The sequence below is a fragment of the Carettochelys insculpta genome, unplaced genomic scaffold (genome assembly GCF_033958435.1).
Source record: "Carettochelys insculpta isolate YL-2023 unplaced genomic scaffold, ASM3395843v1 scaffold_0046, whole genome shotgun sequence".
Lineage (NCBI taxonomy): Eukaryota > Metazoa > Chordata > Testudines > Carettochelyidae > Carettochelys > Carettochelys insculpta.
Genome location: NW_027439083.1, coordinates 80,001 through 87,500, shown reverse-complemented (window position 1 = coordinate 87,500; position 7,500 = coordinate 80,001). Strand labels below are relative to the sequence as shown.

The window sequence follows — 7,500 nt, the reverse complement described above, 5'->3', positions numbered from 1 at the left end:
CTTCCCCGCTCTCAACAACCTCCACCCACGGTCCCCCTCCACCGGGCTTAATAGTCCACAACCGAGACCCAGGGCCTTCCCCGCTCTCAACAACCTCCACCCACGGTCCCCCTCCACCGGGCTTAATAGTCCACAACCGGGACCCAGGGCCTTCCCCGCTCTCAACAACCTCCACCCACGGTCCCCCAAGACGCACGTTCCAAGCCTTAACCCTCAGACCATCCACCCCCCGGGGGGGACCCCACACCCACCTGACCCCAACTCACTCCCACCAAAAACACCACCACCGCCACCGCCTCAACGGCCTGCCCAACCCAGCACTCCCACACACACACCTGCCCCACCAACGCTCCACACACGCTTTCTTCCCTCTCCCCGACCCGACCCAAGCCATCGCACCGCACCGGGTGAGGGCCTTAGCTTCCTCGCCCGCCCCCCCGCCCCCGACACGCAGGCAGGCAGAGGGAAAGGCCTCAGCGCCCCCCAGGACCGTCGCGCCGCCTTGGCCTCACGGCTTCCCTGCTCCCGCACGGCAGACACACGCCCCGCTCTACCCCCGCTGGGGCCAAAAGCTGCCTACGGCACCTGGGATTCCCAGGCGGTCACCCATCCAGGTACTAGCCAGGCCCGGGACGGTTTACCTTCCGAGATCGGACGAGATCGGGGGCATTCGGTCCGGTATGGCCGTAGGCCCCCGCCTCCCCGGGCTTTAGCGTCAGCAGCCTGGCCTCAGTCAGCCGGGCCCAAACAATTAACCCGGAGGCCGGGCCGAGGGAAAACTTCCTCCGAGCCGGCCCAAGGGGAAGGGAGGACGAGGACGCCGGGCCCGGGAGGTGACAGGACGTGCACGTCAGACCCGGGAAGCTGTGCGCCCCGAGGTTAACCCCCGGGCCGGGGCGGGGAGAGAAAAATGTTCTAAGTCCGGTAGGGACAGCAGGTCAACCCCGGTCCGAGGCGGGGAGAGAAATTTTCCAAGTCCGGCAGGGACAGCAGGTCAACCCCGGCCGCCGTAGCAGAGGTTGACCTGGTGTCCGATTCGCTCCCCGGGCACCAGGTCAACCTCGGGCGCTTTAGCGGAGGTTGACCTGGTGTCCGATTCGCTCCCCGGGCACCAGGTAAACCGTGGCCGCTTTCAGCGGAGGTTGACCTGGTGGCCGATCCCCTCCTCGGGCTCCAAGTCCGGCAGGGACAACAGGTCAACCCCGGTTCCGGGCGGGGAGAGAAAAATTTTCTAAGTCCGGCAGGGACAGCAGGTCAACCCCGGCCGCCGTAGCAGAGGTTGACCTGGTGTCCGATTCGCTCCCCGGGCACCAGGTCAACCTCGGGCGCTTTAGCAGAGGTTGACCTGGTGTCCGATTCGGTCCCCGGGCACCAGGTAAACCGTGGCCGCTTTCAGCGGAGGTTGACCTGGTGGCCGATCCCCTCCTGGGGCTCCAAGTCCGGCAGGGACAGCAGGTCAACCCCGGTCCCAGGCGGGGAGAGAAAAAATTTCTAAGTCCTTCAGGGACAACAGGTCAACCCCGGTTCCGAGCGGGAGAGAAAAATTTTCCAAGTCCGGCAGGGACAACAGGTCAACCCCGGTTCCGGGCGGGGAGAGAAAAATTTTCAAAGTCCGGCAGGGACAGCAGGTCAACCCCGGCCGCTTCAGCGGAGGTTGACCTGGTGTCCGATTCGGTCCCCGGGCACCAGGTAAACCGTGGCCGCTTTCAGCGGAGGTTGACCTGGTGGCCGATCCCCTCCTCGGGCTCCAAGTCCGGCACGGACAGCAGGTCAACCCCGGCCGCTTTAGCAGAGGTTGACCTGGTGTCCGATTCGCTCCCCGGGCACCAGGTAAACCGTGGCCGCTTTCAGCGGAGGTTGACCTGGTGGCCGATCCCCTCCTCGGGCTCCAAGTCCGGCAGGGACAGCAGGTCAACCCCGGCCGCTTCAGCTGAGGTTGACCTGGTGTCCGATTCGCTCCCCGGGCACCAGGTAAACCGTGGCCGCTTTCAGCGGAGGTTGACCTGGTGGCCGATCCCCTCCTGGGGCTCCAAGTCCGGCAGGGACAACAGGTCAACCCCGGTCCCAGGCGGGAGAGAAAAATTTTCTAAGTCCGGCAGGGACAACAGGTCAACCCCGGTTCCGAGCGGGAGAGAAAAATTTTCTAAGTCCGGCAGGGACAACAGGTCAACCCCGGTCCCAGGCGGCAGAGAAAAATTTTCTAAGTCCGGCAGGGACAACAGGTCAACCCCGGTCCCAGGCGGGAGAGAAAAAATTTCTAAGTCCGGCAGGGACAACAGGTCAACCCCGGTCCCAGGCTGGAGAGAAAAATTTTCTAAGTCCGGCAGGGACAGCAGGTCAACCCCGGCCGCTTTAGCAGAGGTTGACCTGGTGTCCGATTCGCTCCCCGGGCACCAGGTCAACCTCTGGCGCTTTAGCAGAGGTTGACCTGGTGTCAGATTCGCTCCCCGGGCACCAGGTCAACCTCGGTCGCTTTAGCAGAGGTTGACCTGGTGTCCGATTCGCTCCCCGGGCACCAGGTAAACCGTGGCCGCTTTCAGCGGAGGTTGACCTGGTGGCCGATCCCCTCCTGGGGCTCCAAGTCCGGCAGGGACAACAGGTCAACCCCGGTCCCAGGCGGGGAGAGAAAAAATTTCTAAGTCCGGCAGGGACAACAGGTCAACCCCGGTCCCAGGCGGGGAGAGAAAAAATTTCTAAGTCCGGCAGGGACAACAGGTCAACCCCGGTCCCAGGCTGGAGAGAAAAATTTTCCAAGTCCGGCAGGGACAGCAGGTCAACCCCGGCCGCTTCAGCTGAGGTTGACCTGGTGTCCGATTCGCTCCCCGGGCACCAGGTAAACCGTGGCCGCTTTCAGCGGAGGTTTACCTGGTGGCCGATCCCCTCCTCGGGCTCCAAGTCCGGCAGGGACAACAGGTCAACCCCGGTCCCAGGCGGGAGAGAAAAATTTTCTAAGTCCGGCAGGGACAACAGGTCAACCCCGGTTCCGAGCGGGAGAGAAAAATTTTCTAAGTCCGGCAGGGACAACAGGTCAACCCCGGTCCCAGGCGGCAGAGAAAAAATTTCTAAGTCCGGCAGGGACAACAGGTCAACCCCGGTACCGGGCGGGAGAGAAAAAATTTCTAAGTCCGGCAGGGACAACAGGTCAACCCCGGTCCCAGGCTGGAGAGAAAAAATTTCTAAGTCCGGCAGGGACAACAGGTCAACCCCGGTCCCAGGCGGCAGAGAAAAAATTTCTAAGTCCGGCAGGGACAACAGGTCAACCCCGGTCCCAGGCGGGAGAGAAAAATTTTCTAAGTCCGGCAGGGACAACAGGTCAACCCCGGTCCCAGGCGGCAGAGAAAAAATTTCTAAGTCCGGCAGGGACAACAGGTCAACCCCGGTCCCAGGCGGGAGAGAAAAATTTTCTAAGTCCGGCAGGGACAACAGGTCAACCCCGGTCCCAGGCGGCAGAGAAAAAATTTCTAAGTCCGGCAGGGACAACAGGTCAACCCCGGTACCGGGCGGGAGAGAAAAAATTTCTAAGTCCGGCAGGGACAACAGGTCAACCCCGGTCCCAGGCTGGAGAGAAAAAATTTCTAAGTCCGGCAGGGACAACAGGTCAACCCCGGTCCCAGGCGGCAGAGAAAAAATTTCTAAGTCCGGCAGGGACAACAGGTCAACCCCGGTCCCAGGCGGCAGAGAAAAAATTTCTAAGTCCGGCAGGGACAACAGGTCAACCCCGGTCCCAGGCGGCAGAGAAAAAATTTCTAAGTCCGGCAGGGACAACAGGTCAACCCCGGTCCCAGGCGGGAGAGAAAAATTTTCTAAGTCCGGCAGGGACAACAGGTCAACCCCGGTCCCAGGCGGGAGAGAAAAATTTTCTAAGTCCGGCAGGGACAACAGGTCAACCCCGGTCCCAGGCGGCAGAGAAAAATTTTCTAAGTCCGGCAGGGACAACAGGTCAACCCCGGTCCCAGGCGGCAGAGAAAAAATTTCTAAGTCCGGCAGGGACAACAGGTCAACCCCGGTCCCAGGCGGGAGAGAAAAAATTTCTAAGTCCGGCAGGGACAACAGGTCAACCCCGGTCCCGGGCTGGAGAGAAAAATTTTCTAAGTCCGGCAGGGACAACAGGTCAACCCCGGTCCCAGGCTGGAGAGAAAAAATTTCTAAGTCCGGCAGGGACAACAGGTCAACCCCGGTCCCAGGCGGCAGAGAAAAAATTTCTAAGTCCGGCAGGGACAACAGGTCAACCCCGGTCCCAGGCGGGAGAGAAAAATTTTCTAAGTCCGGCAGGGACAACAGGTCAACCCCGGTCCCAGGCGGCAGAGAAAAAATTTCTAAGTCCGGCAGGGACAACAGGTCAACCCCGGTACCGGGCGGGAGAGAAAAAATTTCTAAGTCCGGCAGGGACAACAGGTCAACCCCGGTCCCAGGCGGCAGAGAAAAAATTTCTAAGTCCGGCAGGGACAACAGGTCAACCCCGGTCCCAGGCTGGAGAGAAAAATTTTCTAAGTCCGGCAGGGAGAACAGGTCAACCCCGGTCCCAGGCGGCAGAGAAAAATTTTCTAAGTCCGGCAGGGACAGCAGGTCAACCCCGGTCCCAGGCTGGAGAGAAAAATTTTCTAAGTCCGGCAGGGACAGCAGGTCAACCCCGGCCGCTTTAGCAGAGGTTGACCTGGTGTCCGATTCGCTCCCCGGGCACCAGGTCAACCTCTGGCGCTTTAGCAGAGGTTGACCTGGTGTCAGATTCGCTCCCCGGGCACCAGGTCAACCTCGGTCGCTTTAGCAGAGGTTGACCTGGTGTCCGATTCGCTCCCCGGGCACCAGGTAAACCGTGGCCGCTTTCAGCGGAGGTTGACCTGGTGGCCGATTCCCTCCTCGGGCTCCAAGTCCGGCAGGGACAGCAGGTCAACCCCGGTCCCAGGCGGGGAGAGAAAAAATTTCTAAGTCCGGCAGGGACAACAGGTCAACCCCGGTCCCAGGCTGGAGAGAAAAATTTTCCAAGTCCGGCAGGGACAGCAGGTCAACCCCGGCCGCTTCAGCTGAGGTTGACCTGGTGTCCGATTCGCTCCCCGGGCACCAGGTAAACCGTGGCCGCTTTCAGCGGAGGTTGACCTGGTGGCCGATCCCCTCCTGGGGCTCCAAGTCCGGCAGGGACAACAGGTCAACCCCGGTCCCAGGCGGGAGAGAAAAATTTTCTAAGTCCGGCAGGGACAACAGGTCAACCCCGGTTCCGAGCGGGAGAGAAAAATTTTCTAAGTCCGGCAGGGACAACAGGTCAACCCCGGTCCCAGGCGGCAGAGAAAAATTTTCTAAGTCCGGCAGGGACAACAGGTCAACCCCGGTCCCAGGCGGCAGAGAAAAAATTTCTAAGTCCGGCAGGGACAACAGGTCAACCCCGGTCCCAGGCGGCAGAGAAAAAATTTCTAAGTCCGGCAGGGACAACAGGTCAACCCCGGTCCCGGGCGGGAGAGAAAAATTTTCTAAGTCCGGCAGGGACAACAGGTCAACCCCGGTCCCAGGCGGCAGAGAAAAAATTTCTAAGTCCGGCAGGGACAACAGGTCAACCCCGGTCCCAGGCGGGAGAGAAAAAATTTCTAAGTCCGGCAGGGACAACAGGTCAACCCCGGTCCCAGGCGGCAGAGAAAAATTTTCTAAGTCCGGCAGGGACAACAGGTCAACCCCGGTCCCAGGCTGGAGAGAAAAAATTTCTAAGTCCGGCAGGGACAGCAGGTCAACCCCGGCCGCTTCAGCTGAGGTTGACCTGGTGTCCGATTCGCTCCCCGGGCACCAGGTAAACCGTGGCCGCTTTCAGCGGAGGTTGACCTGGTGGCCGATCCCCTCCTGGGGCTCCAAGTCCGGCAGGGACAACAGGTCAACCCCGGTCCCAGGCGGGAGAGAAAAATTTTCTAAGTCCGGCAGGGACAACAGGTCAACCCCGGTTCCGAGCGGGAGAGAAAAATTTTCTAAGTCCGGCAGGGACAACAGGTCAACCCCGGTACCGGGCGGGAGAGAAAAAATTTCTAAGTCCGGCAGGGACAACAGGTCAACCCCGGTCCCAGGCTGGAGAGAAAAAATTTCTAAGTCCGGCAGGGACAACAGGTCAACCCCGGTCCCAGGCTGGAGAGAAAAAATTTCTAAGTCCGGCAGGGACAACAGGTCAACCCCGGTCCCAGGCTGGAGAGAAAAAATTTCTAAGTCCGGCAGGGACAACAGGTCAACCCCGGTCCCAGGCGGGAGAGAAAAATTTTCCAAGTCCGGCAGGGACAACAGGTCAACCCCGGTCCCAGGCGGCAGAGAAAAAATTTCTAAGTCCGGCAGGGACAACAGGTCAACCCCGGTCCCAGGCGGGAGAGAAAAATTTTCTAAGTCCGGCAGGGACAACAGGTCAACCCCGGTCCCAGGCGGGAGAGAAAAATTTTCTAAGTCCGGCAGGGACAACAGGTCAACCCCGGTCCCAGGCGGCAGAGAAAAATTTTCTAAGTCCGGCAGGGACAACAGGTCAACCCCGGTCCCAGGCGGGAGAGAAAAAATTTCTAAGTCCGGCAGGGACAACAGGTCAACCCCGGTCCCAGGCGGCAGAGAAAAAATTTCTAAGTCCGGCAGGGACAACAGGTCAACCCCGGTCCCAGGCGGCAGAGAAAAAATTTCTAAGTCCGGCAGGGACAACAGGTCAACCCCGGTCCCAGGCTGGAGAGAAAAAATTTCTAAGTCCGGCAGGGACAACAGGTCAACCCCGGTCCCAGGCGGCAGAGAAAAATTTTCTAAGTCCGGCAGGGACAACAGGTCAACCCCGGTCCCAGGCGGGAGAGAAAAATTTTCTAAGTCCGGCAGGGACAACAGGTCAACCCCGGTCCCAGGCGGGAGAGAAAAAATTTCTAAGTCCGGCAGGGACAACAGGTCAACCCCGGTCCCAGGCGGGAGAGAAAAATTTTCTAAGTCCGGCAGGGACAACAGGTCAACCCCGGTCCCAGGCGGCAGAGAAAAATTTTCTAAGTCCGGCAGGGACAACAGGTCAACCCCGGTCCCAGGCGGCAGAGAAAAAATTTCTAAGTCCGGCAGGGACAACAGGTCAACCCCGGTCCCAGGCGGCAGAGAAAAAATTTCTAAGTCCGGCAGGGACAACAGGTCAACCCCGGTCCCAGGCGGCAGAGAAAAAATTTCTAAGTCCGGCAGGGACAACAGGTCAACCCCGGTCCCAGGCGGGAGAGAAAAAATTTCTAAGTCCGGCAGGGACAACAGGTCAACCCCGGTCCCGGGCTGGAGAGAAAAATTTTCTAAGTCCGGCAGGGACAACAGGTCAACCCCGGCCGCTTTAGCGGAGGTTGACCTGGTGTCCGATTCGGTCCCCGGACACCAGGTCAACCTCTGGCGCTTTCAGCGAGGTTGACCTGGTGGCCGGCTGAGCTCTGGAAGTCCGAATGGGGTTGAATTTGACCCGTGCAGCCGACCTAGAGTTCCAGGCGGTCGGCCGCTTTTGTGAGTCGTTCCCGCCTGTTGCCGCTGGGGGACTTTTCACGT

General features: G+C 59.9%; 1 non-coding gene across 1 annotated transcript; it reads right to left on the bottom strand.

Moving 5' to 3' along the window:
* Positions 1-573: 573 nt before the first annotated feature.
* LOC142006259 (5S ribosomal RNA) lies at positions 574-692 on the bottom strand. Its single transcript, XR_012643365.1, has one exon. It is a non-coding gene; the product is annotated as a 5S ribosomal RNA (ribosomal RNA).
* Positions 693-7,500: the final 6,808 nt, after the last annotated feature.